We start from the raw sequence: 16,798 nt of genomic DNA on the forward strand, positions 1-16,798 counted from the left end.
TGCTTCCTTCTATCGGTGCATCCTTTCCATATCGTTAGATTTTTACTGGAGACCTTGGATGGCATTTATGGAACTACTGCAAATATTTTAAACTAGTAACCTGTGTCAATATTTTTTTGAGTTAGATTTGCAAAGGGATAACCCGCTAAAACATGTCTAGTATTTCTGGATCATTATTGAATGCATACTTTCACAGTTATTTATAGGCTGGATTTTTAGTGCATAATATTCCCAAGATGGTTTATCAAAATAAAAATATAAAATACAATTTAAAACAGCACCATTATCCCAACATCTGGGAAATCCAGTGAGGCTTTTACCAAAAAGAATGTGAAGACCAGACTTTTGCTCAGCAGCAAATCCTTGGGAAATGTGTATGAGAACAAAAAGCACAAATTCCCAAAATTCTCTTCCCTCCCTCCCTTCAGCCCACTCCTCAAAGATCTTCCCAGTTCTTTAGATCTTCACTGGAAAAGCACTGCACTCTTTTACCACTGACAATTTGCTTAAAAATGCCATATCCTTGTGCCCTCTTGGAAATTGATAGAAATAAAGAATGCATCTGAATATGGTACAGTGCTTAGTGAATGGTTCAACATGGAGCAAGTAAGAATTGTGCAATGCTCCTTATCTGTTTAGTGTATTTTAGTGTTTAGAATTATTGATAATAGTTGTGGTAATATTAGAGATATATTGTTTGAAGACATAAATATGCAGAAGATTCCACATTGCTGGAATTATTTGCAGTGAATGTTAAATATTCATATTTACTTACAAGTAAGACCACAAGTTTTATGTGCCAAAATACATCTCCAAAATTGGATTTGGCTTATTCTGGACTGTTCAGTCCCAAATATTGAAACTTTCCAAAATTCAGGAAGATCTCCTAAATTCAAAGTAATTGTCTACTTGCCCAAAATTGTATATGGAATCAACCATCAAGTTTTGCTTACAATTGTTCTGAGCATTAATCAAGACATTTTCAACCAGTCCATTAGATGTTCTACGGTCTCTGCTAGAAACAGCCCAAATTTGTAGTAGTTTTATATGATTGACTTAGGCAATATTTTCCCTGGGAGAACCAAATTATAGAAGTGTACTCATAAAACTATGGTAAATACCTTCAGTATTTATAATATTTTTAGAAAAATCAATCCTTTCCCCATGTTGGTCAGAAAAAAAAAATCAGATAGATGTGCCAGCTCCTGGGAAGTATAAGGGAATAAGACAGGATAGGTTCCTTACAAAAGTTTTCTTATGAGCTGTTGTAGCTACCTCAAAATCAGGAGGAAGTAGCTTACTAATCTCCCGATAGATCACACTAGAGGTTCTGGCTGCCCAGACTATTTGGAAGGAGAGTTGTGCCAAGACTCTGCTACAGTTCCAGCAGGTTCCATCCAGAAAAATCTGCATTCCAATCTGTGTTCTACAGAGAGGATTTGTTCAGCTTCATGGAAGCAAGTACTACAGAGCTGTTGCTGGCATTGCCTATGCATTTTGACCGCCTACTACCATGCAGCATCTCAGCAGAAGCCCCATAGGAAAAGTCTGAAGGTCCAACACAAAGAGGCTATTATCGCAATCTGTTTGTAGGCCTGACTTAACACAGTGGATAAAACCACCGGGAAGTCATTCAGATTCAACTGTAAACCAACAAGCCCTCACCTTACTGTGTATTCGAATTCAGTGTAATCCTATGGAAGAGTCATCCTTTTATTAACTGCCAAGGCAAACAAGCCTGGTATTTTATAAAATCTGAACAAAAATCATTTTGCACAACAATTGGATTGCCAACATTTATCCAACCATTGGCAAGCTGTATTTAGATGCCAAATATGTCGCAAACATATGGGTTATGTTCTTACAGTGATTTAACCCAGTCACTCATTCACTAATCAAATCTCCTTACTGTTGATTCTGGCTATGCATAACCACACTGAATGAAAAACTCAGTTTGCAGAATACAGAGCTGCCTCCCACATTCTCCATCAAACAGCCTGGTATTCCATCAGCCCATCTTAGCAGTGAGTTTTGTGATGGAAAGGCTTGCTTTTCCCTTTTCTCTCCTTCCAGCACCTTTTAATGGAGCACTAAGTATGCAAAACAACTCAATTTTAGGTACGACAATGATCCAATTGACCAAATGGAGTTAGCTTAAACTTGTACATCACTGGGCCTACACACCATTACATTAAGTGATCCCTGGGGAATTAATTTATTACCCTCTCATTGATCCATTTTAACATGTAATGGGACCGAGGCCAAAGACTATAAATGGGCGCTCTCAAAACTTAAAAGACCTTATACAGGAAGGTATAAATTATTTTACTGGTCCCCTTGTAACACCAAGCAGCCAATGGGAAATTATACATGCAATAGAACGAAATCTTTCTTAGTTTCAACTTGAACAGCCATGTCTTTAATATATCTGCTTCCTCTGCTGGTCAGAAAACTACTTGCTTCTTGCAACCTGTCTGTCTGTCTGCAGCCCTTGGATTTGCACTTATCAAACCACTTTTGAAAACCAGTGTTCAGATGGTCTGTGTTAGAGGTTTTGTTCCCTACTCCAGGCCCAAATTACTCAGGTCCCACAGGCATTATATACTAATCTCTTGGATGGGATTAAAGTATCACAGCCTGAATTCAGTTTCTTATTTTCTCTTGTCTCTTGTTACTGCCTTTTTAGAATAAGCTGAATTGCATTTAATTTAGGCAGCTTGAGAGAATTTTAATTTCAAGACAAGGCTATTTTACATGATCTCGGATCAGCCTAAAGGTTTACCAGACAGATAAATTTTACCAGCTGCCAGTAAGCTGCACTGGAAATGGATCTTTCAGATTACCATCTAGCATCTCCAGCGATCCTGATAGATTCAAGGGCTATTTATTGCAATCAAATTCAATCTGGTAGCATTTTGCAACAGTGAAGAATGTCCCCCATTGGAACAAGAATTTTTAAAGATTTGGTCAAGTAAGACCCTTATGTCAATATAGCAAATTAGCAAGGCTTTAATTAAAATTAAGATGTAGCCAACGCCCAGCCAAATTGCCCACCCCCATGGTCTCTAAAACTGGCACCCTTAATTTAAGCTCCAAAGACTTTAAGAAAATGCTTGTGGTATATAATGAACATAAGCCTCCTTACACAAAAAGCACCAGCCCCCAAACCTAACCCAGTGGCATTTCCTGATTCCAAATTTAATGGATACCATTCAAATTTGGGTTTTGGCTATTCATGGTAGTTAAGCTGTAACCTGGAATTTTGTGGGTATTTTATGTTCTAAATAAAGTACACAGCACAGGCAAAATCTTTCCCAGAACTCTGCAAAATGCATTCATCGACATTTACAAGGGTCCAGTGCCCTGCTCAGGATATTTGCCTTACAGCTTTTCAGCATTTCCAGTGAAATAAACCAAAACATGCAAATTTCATTTCTTCTTGTTGATCTAAAATCTAAAGGAAATAGCTTCCATGCATGATCTTAGCCAAAAATAAAAAATAAAACCCAAGAATCAGTGAAAAGAAACAGCTGTTGAAGAAGTGGCCACTTTGTTTGATATTGAAAATACTCTGGACAAATGGGTCAGAAAAACTTTGAAGTCCCATTGATTTAACTTTGAGAAATGTAAAATGAAACTATTGGATTTAAATTAGTCCATACAGAAGTGGGTGAAGAAAATTGTTTCAATATAGCTTTTAAAATGTTTTTCGCATTACCTTAGATACAATGCAGATTCCGATCAAAGTCTAATGAAAGTTAATGGGATACTGTAGTATTTAACCATTATAATACACACACACACACACACACACACACACACACACACACACACGGAAGAAACATAATCCATGGGATTAGTCATGATTGACAACTCAGTAAATACATTGTAGGCATATAATCTTCTATCTCTAATCACTCTAAAGTTGCAATATGGGAAGATCTGGAATAAGAACACAGGCTGAATCACCTGACCATGGCTACATGGTAATGACTAATTGGTTATAAAGATCATGCTTCACAAGCATAACTTTGGATGAAAATTTCTGTTGTGGCTACCTTTTGTCTCTGTTGCTGCAACTAAGTACAGTACAGCTTTTTGGAATAATTTGATTACAATTTGTGTATCAAAGCACCATGAAGGATACTTGTATATCTTTTAATTACTATGTCTTCTTATCACCTGTACAGGTAGTTCTTACTTAATTATGTTAATCAGGACTGGCAACTCCATCGCTAAGGGCCGGGGTCATAAAGCAGGATGTGTGTGATTGCACCATCTTACAGCAGTTCCAGTTCTGATTGCTGTTGTTAAGTGACTCCAGAATGGTCACTAAGCACAATGGCAGGTGGTCAACACTTGTGACCTCCTGCTGACTTCCCATTGATTTTGCCCATTGGAAGCAGCAGGAAAAGTCACAAATGGTGGTGACAATAGACATTGCAATGTTGTAATAGCAAGCTGGTTACTAAGTGCCTGAATCATGAGCATATGGCCATAGGGATGCTGTCATAAGGACCTGTCATAAGTCCCCCTCATTCAGCATTTTAGTCACTGAACAAGTGATCATTAAGTGAGGACTACTTGTACTGTAACGGAGTGCCCTTGGTTAATCTCCTATATAAGATAATGCAGTTCTTGTTCGTGGATCTTGTGCAAGAGACCAGTGACTTGGTATAACTCCTAGCTTTGGCATTCGGACCAAGACAGTTGGCATTTCTTGGTGTGCCAGAAAGATTTTCCACTAGAAACAAAACAGCAATATTCTCTAGAAAAGGGGGAAGGGGAGGGAGGGAATCACAAAACCTACATCATGCAGTCATAATGCAAACTCCACCATGTCAAACTTGCATCCCAATGTCTGATGCAAATATCTAAGCATGTTTTTTTTGCATGATACAATCAATGCACATGTATCATTGTGATACAATCTTGGTTTGCTGCAGACCTTTATGCTGTTAAACCTAGACTGCTGTTAGTGGTAAAACTGGCAGAGTTTAAAGTATGCTATCCCAACAGTCTGCCTTAAGGCAGAATGTATACTCACATTCAATTACAAATGCCCTATATTTCAAGTTCGAGAAAGAAAGGGATGGAAATATTCCTAGGAATCCTGTCCCCACACTGATGTTTCCCTTTCATTCTCAAAATCTGAAATGGCAGCAGTAATTTAATATTACAGATTTAAAGGCATTTGTTATGGTTACAATTTATAAACCAGAATAACAAAGAACTCTGAAAGGAGAGAGCAAAGAAATGCCCCCTGCCTTCCTTAAAATTACCCCATCACAATATAATAAAGATCATCAAGTTAACCCATTTTGATTGATGGACTTAACTCTCCTTGACTCAAAAACCATATCTGATATCCAGTCAGTGTTTACACATAACAAAATCCATACAAGTCACATAAATATTCCCTTATAGAAACTTTTCCTGATTTATATCCATTTCAACATATTTTCTCTCTTTCCCCCATCTGCAATAATGTATGAAATGGATATTATTTGGCTTCAGATAGTAGCTCTAGGCTGTTCTTATTTTGTTTCCTAGCTCAGACAAAAGTAATTTCTCTTCCCTCCCCCACACCCTGAAATGGATTCATTGCCATTTCCTTAGATACAGGTAACTTGAAAGGATATAAAGATACCAGAAAACTTGTTAATAATTGCTCCAAGGTAACAATGAATCCATGATCTGTTTTGGTACAGATGCTTGCATAAATAATGGTCATAATTAACTTGAATCTATCTGGGGGGATTTTTTTGGAAATGCGATCTTCTAACAAATAAAAACTTGACAATAATGAACATGTTTTGTGTTTGCCCCTCACTATGGATTCCCAAAGATGTGAGACTTTATGCAGCCCTTCTAGATGTTGTTGAATATAGCTTTAAGCAATACTGTCAGTAGCCAGGGATGCAGAAAGTTGAGAAACATCTGGAAATCCACAGAATCTGCTGTTCTGTTTTTTATATTTTGGTTTGATTCTGGATTATTATAAAAAAGGCCCACAAAAGCATCAGGTATATGATGCTTCCTCATAGAGGCTATTAAAAAGTTATAGCAAGGTAATTCTAATAATCTTTCTAACCTCGGAATATTGAATTATTAGTTGGCTGATTCTTGTATATTCCAAGAACTACCATGTTTTCCTGAAAATAAGACCCAGTCTTATTTTTTTTGCCTCCAAAAGAGGTATCAGGTCTTATTTTGGGGGGATGTTTAACCTTAGGACTGCCACAGCCAGGTGTGCCTTGCCCTGACCCCTGTCGCACCGCTGCCTGAGTTCTTCTGCTGCTGCTTGAAACAGCAGGCCACATGGTTCATCATGCCGATTGTGTCACTGTCACAGGTTGTGGCAGTAGTGCATGTGGCTTGCCATGCTGATCACACCGCTGCCATCGCTTGCAGCAGGAGGCCGCAAGGCTCATCATGCCACTCAAGCCACTGCCGCCACTCACAAGCAGCAGCACCGGCACGTGAGGCAGCTCCACCACCCTACTGCCTAGCTTGATTTTTACACATGAGTCTCACCCGAAAACTAGGCCTTAATTTTGGAGTAGGGCTTATATTGGGTACATGTGTAAAAATCAAGCTAGAACTTGTAGTGGGGTGCTCCAGGGCTCTGTTCTGGGCCCAGTGCTCTTCAATATCTTCATTAACGATTTGGATGAGGGGATAGATGGGGAACTCATCAAATTTGCAGACGACACCAAGCTGGCAGGAATAGCCAATACTCCAGAAGATAGGCTTAAAATACAGGAGGATCTGGACAGACTCGAACACTGTGCGCTATCTAACAAAATGAAATTCAATGGTAAAAAAAGTAAGGTTCTACATTTAGGCAGGAAAAATCAAATGCACAGGTATAGTATAGGTGGTACCTTGCTCAATAGTAGTAACTGTAAGAGGGATCTCGGAGTCCTAGTAGACAATCACTTCAATATGAGCCAGCAGTGTGCTGCAGCTGCCAAAAAAGCCAACACAGTGCTAGGCTAAATTAACAGAGGGATAGAATCAAGATCAAGTGAAGTACTAATACCACTTTACAATGCTTTGGTAAGGCCACACCTGGAATACTGCATCCAGTTTTGGTCACCACGATGTAAAAAAGATGTCGAGACTCTAGAAAGGGTACAGAGAAGAGCAACAAAGATGATTAGAGATTTGGAGGCTAAAACATATTGGGAACGGTTGCTGGAATTGGGTATGTGTAGTTTAACGAAGAGAAGAGTGAGGGGTGACATGATAGCAGTGTTCCAATATCTTAGGGGCTGCCACAAAGAAGAGGGAGTCGAGCTATTCTCCAAAGCACCTGAAAGCAGGACAAGAAGCAATGGATGGAAACTAGTCAAGGAGAGAAGCAACCTAGAACTAAGGAGAAACTTCCTGACAGTTAGAACAATTAACCAGTCGAACAACCTGCCTCCAGAGGTGGTGAATGCTCCAACACTGGAGGTTTTTAAGAAAAGACTGGACAGCCATTTGCCTGAAATGGTATAGGGTTTCCTGCCTGAGCAGGGGGTTGGACTAGATGACCTCCAAGGTCCCTTACAACTCCTCCTCCTCCTCCTCCTCCTCCTCCTCCTCCTCCTCCTCCTCCTCCTTCTTCTTCTTCTTCTTCTTCTTCTTCTTCTTCTTCTTCTTCTTCCTATTTATTTTTATTTTTATTTTTATTATTATTATTATTATTATTATTATTATTATTATTATTATTATTATTATTATTATTATTATTAGTAGTAGTAGTAGTAGTAGTAGTAGTAGTAGTAGGATAGGTCTTATTTTCTGGGAAACACAGTAAAAAAGCCAGTTATGATCTTGCTGTGGTAGCTCATGTTTTGATCACCACACATCTGGATTACTGCAATGTGTTCTGTGTGACTGCCCTTGAAGACTACTCAGAAACGTGATTGTCAATAGGCTTCTGGAAGCAGTTCAAAGTGCTGGTTTGATCTATAAAGCCCTATATGGCTTGGCACCAGAGTTCTCCACAGGACCATTTCCTCAAGTTTGACCCATCCAGGGTGTCTCTCCTGGGGAGAACTTTTAGTAATGTCCTACTTCTTGGAAATAAGGTGAGGAAGCAAGGCTTGGAGGCAATGTTTCTCATGATGCCCCTCGTCCTCTCAGAGGCAATATTGTTTCCAACTTTAACAATCTTCCAATATGGACAAACCAGGTTACTCAAGAGAGAGTTTTGGGATGAATGATCTCAACAGAATTCTGTTACATGATAACTTAATTTTAACTTTATTCTACAGTGAACATTGTTTTCTTTTATAGTGTGAAATAAATTGTATAATATTTTAACCTCCAAGAGTCATAAGAAGTAGCAGTATATAAATTAAATATGTGCATGCGTATTTAAAAGAAGTCTCTTCTTTTGAGAAACAAATGTTCTTTGCATCTTCTCTTTTTGCTTTGTCTTTTATTTTATAATTATTAAATTCCAAGCAATACACAAGTCAATCAATTCATTTTTTTTTGACTGAAGATCAGAAATAATTAACAGTTCCTCCCAATAAAATAAAATGATATGACCATGATTTTTTATTGATTTTTACTTTAGAGTTTTGGGAGTGTTGTTTTTACTGTTTTGTGTGTTGCCCAGGGTCGTTGTTACAATATAAACAGCTACACACTTTAAGTATTTTAAAATAAATGCATAAAAATAAATAATGTATATACCAATAAATTAATCATTGTCTAAAGAGACTCTTGAGAGCATTTCACTCAATATAAATAAATAAATAAATAAAAAACTAAGGGCAGTTATTTCCAGTTGTTGACCACTGCTGTGTAACACTTTGCAATAATGTGAGTAACAAATCTTTTCTTTTCCGATAGAATAAGATTAATGTAAAAGTCATCAGACCAATTTGGCACATTGAATAACAAAGAAAAGACAAAGTTCCTCCAGCTTCTCGGAGTAAAAACACCAAAGTAGCAGTGTGTGAAGGATTAAAACACAAATGTCAGAGCCAGTTTAATTCATTTCTGTCAATGACATTCCTAAATGAAAGTATTAAAATAAATGTCATTTCCCTTTTTTAAAAAAAAACCAAAAACAAAAATCCACTACTCAAACCAATATCAAGTTTCTTGTGACACTGCTCACAATGAAATCCTTCTGACAAAATGGTATGATCTCACAATATGTATGTATATATAGTTAAAAAAATCCCACTAGGGGGAAAAAAGTGGGAGGGAGAAGAAACTCAAAAGAGCAGCACTGAAGTCAGCAACAACATCACTTGTGAGGAGCCTTTGCTCGTCATGGGAGAGAGACTATAATGTGCTGCTGGGACTTTGCTGGGAACATCTGAGGTAAAAGAGAAAAGGTGCAAAACGGGACTCTGTTTCTTGCTTGTATCTGACTCTTTAGACTAAGCCTGCCTGAACATTATGGTGCAGAAAAACTCAAGAAAAGTAACCAGGCATTCTGGTTGAGGAAAAAAGGATTTAAACAATTCCACACTTCCATCAAGGTAATGCTGATTGTTTCTTTCTAATGCCATTTGAGATCAGTTTGGGGAAACGGTGGTGGGAGGGGGATGGAGGGAAAGAGAAATTTATATTTGGGATAATTTGGTGGTGGAGGTTATGTCAAAAGGGAGATGCTCAAAGGAAAGAAAATGTTCTACCAATTCTTTGCCTAATTGATGTATCCAAAGTTTGCAAACACAGATCAATGCCCCCCCCCGCCCAAGTTTTGATAAATATTAACTGATGGCCTCAAGAGTAGTAAGCATCTGTGTATTTTCTTAGATATGGATTTTTCAATCCTACTTGTATTTTCTCCAATAAGCAAATGTGTTATCTCAAAATAGGACAACTATTGTGGCAGCTGATGCACTATCCTTATTTATTTTCTGTAGGAAAACCCTCCTGAGAAACCAGTATGTATATACGAATTGCTACTATCTCTCTTTCTTTCCCTTTCTCCCTCCCCCCCCTTACCAAAAACTTTTGTGCTGAAGGCTGCAGGGTCTTTAACATTTTGAAGAGAACTAGCATTATCCAGCCTGTCACAGCAGCTCCCTTCTCCCCGAGAGATTAGCTTCCTAATAAATTTCTAAAATGTGGTTTGTGTCAGGCTAGTAGCAACATGTGCAGGGTGCTCCAAGCAAAATTTCAAAAAAAGAAATAATTTGCCTGAAGATGGTTAGCTGCTATTAGCTGCATCCTTGGAGCTACAATGAAGCCATTTCAGATTTGGAGAAGAAATTGGAAAATATCTTTAGGATGGTTCTCCCTCCCTCCCTCCCTCCCTCCCTTCCTTCCTTCCTTCCTTCCTTCCTTCCTTCCTTCCTTCCTTCCTTCCTTCCTTCCTTCCTTCCTTCCTCAAATGGTAGATCAGAAATATCAACATTTATTAACATGGCAAACTGAAGCTAAAATCACAAGATTTTTCCCCGAAGATTCAGCAATGATAATTAATGCGTATGATGCATGTGTTTGTGAGTTCCTGCCATCCTTGTTAAGGCAACCCAGAGTTTATCTCAGCTTTTACAATTACATCCCAATTAGGTGAAACAAAAGATACTAAAGTCTAATTACTTGCAAAAAATGACTTCATCTCTTTTCCCTATATTATATTTCTGAATCTGATCTGTTACTAAACTTTGAACAGATTCGTTTCTCATTTTAATTTGACAAATTGTTTGGGAAACTGAAGAATGCTGGAATAAAAAGGAACTGCATTTTTTTTCTTACTGCCATCAAAATGACAGTATTAGGAGAGATTGCACAGTGGTGATAACACTAAAATTAACCAGCCTTCACTGAATAATGGGGATTTTGGTTGATCTAAAGCAGAGAACCATGGCACCTGGATTTAAATTCAGCCCATAGTTTCAATGCACATTTAGCCAATATTTATCCTGGTATTCTTTTAAAGTTCTTCAGTTTTCTTTTCATCCTCTCTTTACCTTCCTAATTTATGTTTACATTTTATTTTTATCATGCTGTGAGTTGAAAGTTCATCACTATTACATGATGAAAAGGATTCTGTTTCCTTTGTAGGAGGTTCAAAGCAATCTTATTAGGGTTAAGTAATTTTCTGAAAGAGAGCCAGCTTGGTGTAGCGGTGAAGGTACCAGACTGGACACCAGGAGAGTCTGAGTTCTATTTCTGCCCTAGGCAAAAGTCAGAGGGATAACCTTAGGCCCAGTGCTTTTTTTGTAAAAGAAAAAGGTGCCGGAACTCACATATGTCATACAACCCGCCTTGCCTATCCTACAAGGTTCCATCCAAAAAAAGGTGCCGGAACTCCGTTCTGAGCGTTCTATGAGAAAAAAAGCCCTGCTTAGGCCAGTTACTTTCTCTCAGCCCAAGGAAGGAGGCAATGGCAAAAGATTTTTTGCAAGCTTAAAACTCTCTACAAGAATCTGAACTACTAACAGTCTAAGCAATTTGGTGGCAGATAAGGAACTTACGGTGGGCTGGACTTAGATCTCTTTGGATGTGAAGGGACTCATGACTGATGACCTGCTTGACCTCTTCCTCAGGACTAATTCAAGCAGTTTCAAAATCTGACTCAAAGTCACTCCCCCTCACCCCAAAAAGAAAAATACAGACCTTTCTGAAAGCTATTTCAAACTACTCAGTTTACAGTATACACCAAAGATGAACTCATGTCAATTACATTCCTATTTATCCTAATTTTAAATTTTTCAATTTAATTTTTATGAATTGAAACTTGTTACTCAGAAGCGTGTTTTATACACGTACAAAACTCACATCCGTTTGTTTATTAAAACATCACATAAAATCAATTTATTAGAATAAATTATTTTATTGAATTAATTCCACATTAGTATAAAATCAACAGCTAAGCTTAGCCTTTGAGGATGAAATATATTCCATAATAAAATGTATATTTCACATTCTCTATGCAGACATTCTAATAGAAAATATGATGCCTGAGGCATATCTACAAATGCTTTACCTTGTATCTTATCAGTAACTGACAAATCTTCATTTAATTAAACTAAGATAACTAGGGTAGTGGAAAAGATTTAGAGTTGAAATATTCATTGCTGGTAATGAGAGTATGATAATTAGCATAGTACTCAGTGGACTTCCAAGTTTCTGAGAAGGAAGGAAGGAATCCCATGTTTGGTCTCAGCAAAAGAAATATTAGGAAGAAGCAGGACCATTGACTAATGGAAATCCAGGTAAATAAAAGTAGGAAGTAAGCTGCTTTGGGAATGACCAGGGAAGCTGGGCACATGTGAAAAGTGATGGGAAGAGTTAAGAGACTTTGAGGAGTGAGGGAATGCAAGAGAAAGAGAAAGACTAGAAGACTAAATAGACTTTGGGATGTCCACTTTGTGTGGGAGAAGGGGAAAGAGAAAATGCATATAAGATAAATGATTAACCCTAATGTGGGTAGAACCTGTAAACAGAAGTGTGCTTAAGATATAGAGTGGGTTTTTTGAATAGCAATGTTGAACAGGATACAGGTTATCCTCATTTAGTGACCACAGTTGGGACCAGCAACTTGGTTGTTAAGCAAACTAGTCGCTAAGTGAAACCATGACTGCACTTATGATCTTACTTCAGCTTTTCTTTGCTTTGTTGTGAATGCAAGGATTGGTTGTAAAGTTGCTTTTTTATCTCTGTCATAACTGTGAATGGTTGCTAAATGAGGCAGTCATAAAGTGAAGTCTATGGAATTTTGGATTCAAAGAAATGGATTTGTGCTTCAGGACATGCCTGATAGCATTGAAAACCTGTTTTCTATGAAACAGATTTCTGTTTGAGTAAAAAAAGGTGATCTGACACATCTGGAAAGTGCCAAACTGCTGTAGGACAATATGTATGTTTGCTGAGATATTGGTGTCAAGCCATGAAGGATTTCATAGTTCTGGAATCAAGCCTGGTGGATACAAAAATCCTGTCCATAATTTTATGCCACCCCAAAACTGAGGAACTCATTATAGAATATTACAAGGATATCAAACATATATGGCAGCATTCGTACCCCTAAACAACTGCCATTAAAAATTGCTAGGATTGCCTGTGGGTTTAGTCTTGCTTGTCTGGCATCAAAAGAAGCCTTGCAGCATTCAGCATTGGCTCGGTCCACTACAGTCATCCAAGGAATCCTTAAAACCTATCTTAGTTCTGTCTATTCATTGGCTGATTGAACCACATTTTCATTTTTAAGTAAAGTTCTTCCCAAGGTTTGAGGCAAGCTGAGTTATCATAAAACAAGAAAAGAAAGAGCTACTAATAGATAGAAATGCTAAAACTTTTAATTTCTCTATAAGAAAGCACCTGCCTTTGCAACAATATTTCCAGTTACTAAAGCAGCCTAAATTTTGTCTTCGGTGAGTTCCCAATATCATTAATTCTATAGTTATATGGCAACCACAGAAAAATCCTTTTTATGTATCTTTAGTGTACTAATAAAAACCAAAGGGGTTTTTAAAAAATTGATTATGCTGCCACCAAGTCGGCGCAGATGGTTATCAACCACATAGATAGATCTTCTTCTCTCCAGGGTAGTATTTCTCCCACTTGGCTCTTCAAGCCTTTAAACACTTATATCCATTATTTCATTAATTGAGTCCATCTATCTTGCGTTGGTCTTCCTTTTCCTTTTCCTTCTATCTTTCCCAGCATCCTAGACTTCTCAGGGGAATTGGGTGTTTGCATAATGTGTCCAAACTATAAACATTTCAGCCAGGTCATTAGTGCCTCAAGTGAGAAGCCTGGATTGATTTGTTTCATGATTTGTTTATTTTCTTGGCTTTCCATAGTATTCCCAGGAATCTCCTTCATCACTAAACTTTAAAAGCGTCAGTATTTTTTATGTCTTATTTCTTCAAAGTCCATAAGGAAAGCCATTGCCTAAAACATTTTGATCTTTGAAAATATAGACGCATCATGGCATCTGCATGATCTTCTCCAAGGGTTTCATTGCTGCTTATGGTATATTTCTTGAAAGCCATAAGTACTATACATAAAAATAAGATACTGATGGTTAACCATAGGTCTTTCCCCCCCTTGTAATTTTAATCAGTACCATAATCCTGATATCCTGCTAAGTAACACAATGCTAGCTTCATCCAATTCCCCCAGCCAGAATTTAACCAACCTTCTGTCATCACTCCATATTCAAGATAAAAGGTTTTTGTTTCATCACAGCAATAAGTTGGCTAAAAGCTTTGTAACCTCATTCAAAGACAGCTGAGCAAGGAGATCTTCCTTTGAATGTTGTCACACATGGGAGAATCTCACAGATATGGTCATTTCCCATTTCTTCTGGTCACTAATGGACATCTGCTACAGAAAAAGTCTTAATCCTTAATCCTTCTCAATCCTCAGCTCCAAGATCCTTGCCCTGAACCTATTTTTAATCGAACTTTAAGCATAATTAGCTATAAATATAAGTTGTGCTTTCACTTCCAGCTCACTTTTTTTTCTCTCCTACCAACTGCATGCCAGCACAACACTTCACTGCAACACACCCCAGAAATTGGATAAAGTGAGGAACCAAAAGGAAAGGAGATAAATATTTCCAAATGCTCTAATAGTTCTTGCCTATGAAGATTCTCAGTCATCCAGGTCATGGTTGTCCCAAGGTTGTTTTCAAAAGGCAATTGGTCTTTCTTGGGGTTTTTCCTTGAAAACATTTCTTATCCAAGAATCTTCTTCAGTTTTGACTTAATGGTGAGGAATAGAAGAATAGTACAAGGTTCCACATCCATTTGCACTTGGATTCATGTGATCCAATCCCCAAGTGGCCTCAGTGACCCACCTTCAGAGTTTCAAATGATCAGATGAGTGCAAAGAATATAAATCCTTCTGTTCCCCATCCCTGCTCCTTCTTTCCTTCTCAGAAATTTGGAACTCCAGAGTTCTGTGCTAGCCATCACCATCTCATTACCTTTATTTCCTAAAACTGTCCCTATGTGACAAAACTATGATGTTTTCAGTAAGGTGATGTGTGCATGGATTAAAGTGACACAGTGATAACTACCAAACAATGAAAAAAAATGGCTTATGAGTAAGGCAATTTTCACTTTAAATAATGGAACAGCAAAACTAAAGCAGTCACTCTGTTCTGAATTTCTTTGAATTAATTAGTATGTATTCAAGATGTAAAAGGGACACGGTGGCTCAGTGGGTTAGGATTCTGAGGTTGTCGATCAGAAGGTGGGCAGTTTGGCGGGTCAAATCCCGAGTGCCGCGTAACAGAGTGAGCGCCTGTTACTCGTCCCAGCTTCTGCCAACCTAGCAGTTCAAAAGTACGTAAAAATGTAAGTAGAAAAATAGGGACCACTACGGTGGGAAGGTAACAGCGTTCCGTGCGCCTTTGGTATCTAGTCATGCCAGCCACATGACCACGGAGATGTCCTCGGACAAGCGCTGGCTCTTCGGCTTTGAAACGGAGATGAGCACCGGCCCCTAGAGTCAGAAACGACTAGCACGCATGTGCGGGGGAACCTTTACCTTTACCTTTATGTGACAAAACCAATCAGTGGCAGGGAGCCAGCAATGAGCATTTCAGCTGTAAAGCTCTCAAACTACTCGGGCATTATTTTAATTAAATGAAGATTTGTGAATCACAGGTACTGATAAGATACAAGATGTTCATAGGTATGATTCTGAAGAAATGATGGTATGAACTGATGAAGTTTCTTGGATGAGAAGTGAGATGTTTTCAAGGAACAAACCAAGAAAATCCAGTTGCCTTTTGAAAAGCACCTTTGAACAGACTTGTTTCTCTTCTTTATCTTCCAGGAGAAAGTTTAGCTCTCACCACCATAAAAGTACCACTAACCCTAAAAAATAGAATGAGGAGAGGAATAGAGGAGGATGAGATGCTGGTTTTATTTAAAGTCTTTAAGGTGTATTAAAATGTGTTTTTAGGCTGTGTTCACATCTTTATTGCACTGCATTATTTTCACTGGCAGTTCTTGCTTTACCCTTTGGTAAAACATCAAATGCATAACATGTTTACAAGGTGTTGTGTATATTGGATACAACCCACAGTGCGGCTCGTATCCCACACAGATTCCATTGGAAAAGAATGCAGGATTTGTGGGAACTGTTGTCAGAGCATTGTGCTTTTTTTTTTTTGCAGATTGGCAAAAGCAAGCCCATGCATTCCACTGTTCTGGCTGATTTGCATCCAAGCATCAGTTAGTTTAATGAGTTACTATGGTTATGTATATATACAAACAATATTTTTGACAGTATCTTGACAGGGTCTGTAATCCTTATAACTGTAGTGTGCCCTCTTGTCTTTTGGGACCATGGTTTCCATTTGAAAAGAGCCAAAGCATGTAGGAGGTGAACTTTTGTGGAAACTGCTGAGCTGGGGGTTTTTAAGTTGGCTATCTGGCAAGTCATATTTCAGCCAGTATGCCACAAACATCTGGACAAGCATCAGTTAGCAAATCTTGTCTCTAAAGGGGAGAGATGCTATCAACAAACAAAGGTTATATCCAACAGCTTTGCCTTGGTATGTTCCCTAACTTTGATTCCTCCCAGTTCCTAAAGGATCCTTTTTCAAACTTGAAGACTACCAAAGATGAATTGATTGTCCTTTTTGCAAAAATGTGCCTTTTGTGTCATCTTGTAAACTAGAAATGTATAAGTGCTATATTGAATGAAGTTTTTGATTCAATGAATTCACTCATCACCCACATTGTGTGTATTATGTTTGTATTTAATACCAGGGTTGCAATTCAATCTCTTGTGCTCAGCCTGAGGCTTGGTCTTCAGAGTTTAGGTGGCCCTGGTCTCCATTTTTTCATATTAACGCAAAGTCAGC

At 38.1% G+C, this 16,798-nt stretch overlaps 1 protein-coding gene across 1 annotated transcript in view; it reads left to right on the top strand.

Moving 5' to 3' along the window:
* Positions 1–8,617: 8,617 nt before the first annotated feature.
* Positions 8,618–16,798, top strand: part of VIT (vitrin) — a gene marked incomplete at its 3' end in the record, with an annotated part of 49,873 nt that continues 41,692 nt past the window's right edge. Inside the window, exons 1-2 of the mRNA XM_083375965.1 lie at positions 8,618–9,494; positions 9,885–9,905. The remainder of the gene's footprint in view (positions 9,495–9,884; positions 9,906–16,798) is intronic.

The sequence above is a fragment of the Vipera ursinii genome, assembly GCF_947247035.1.
Source record: "Vipera ursinii genome assembly, chromosome: 1".
In the NCBI taxonomy this organism is placed as follows: Eukaryota; Metazoa; Chordata; class Lepidosauria; order Squamata; family Viperidae; genus Vipera; species Vipera ursinii.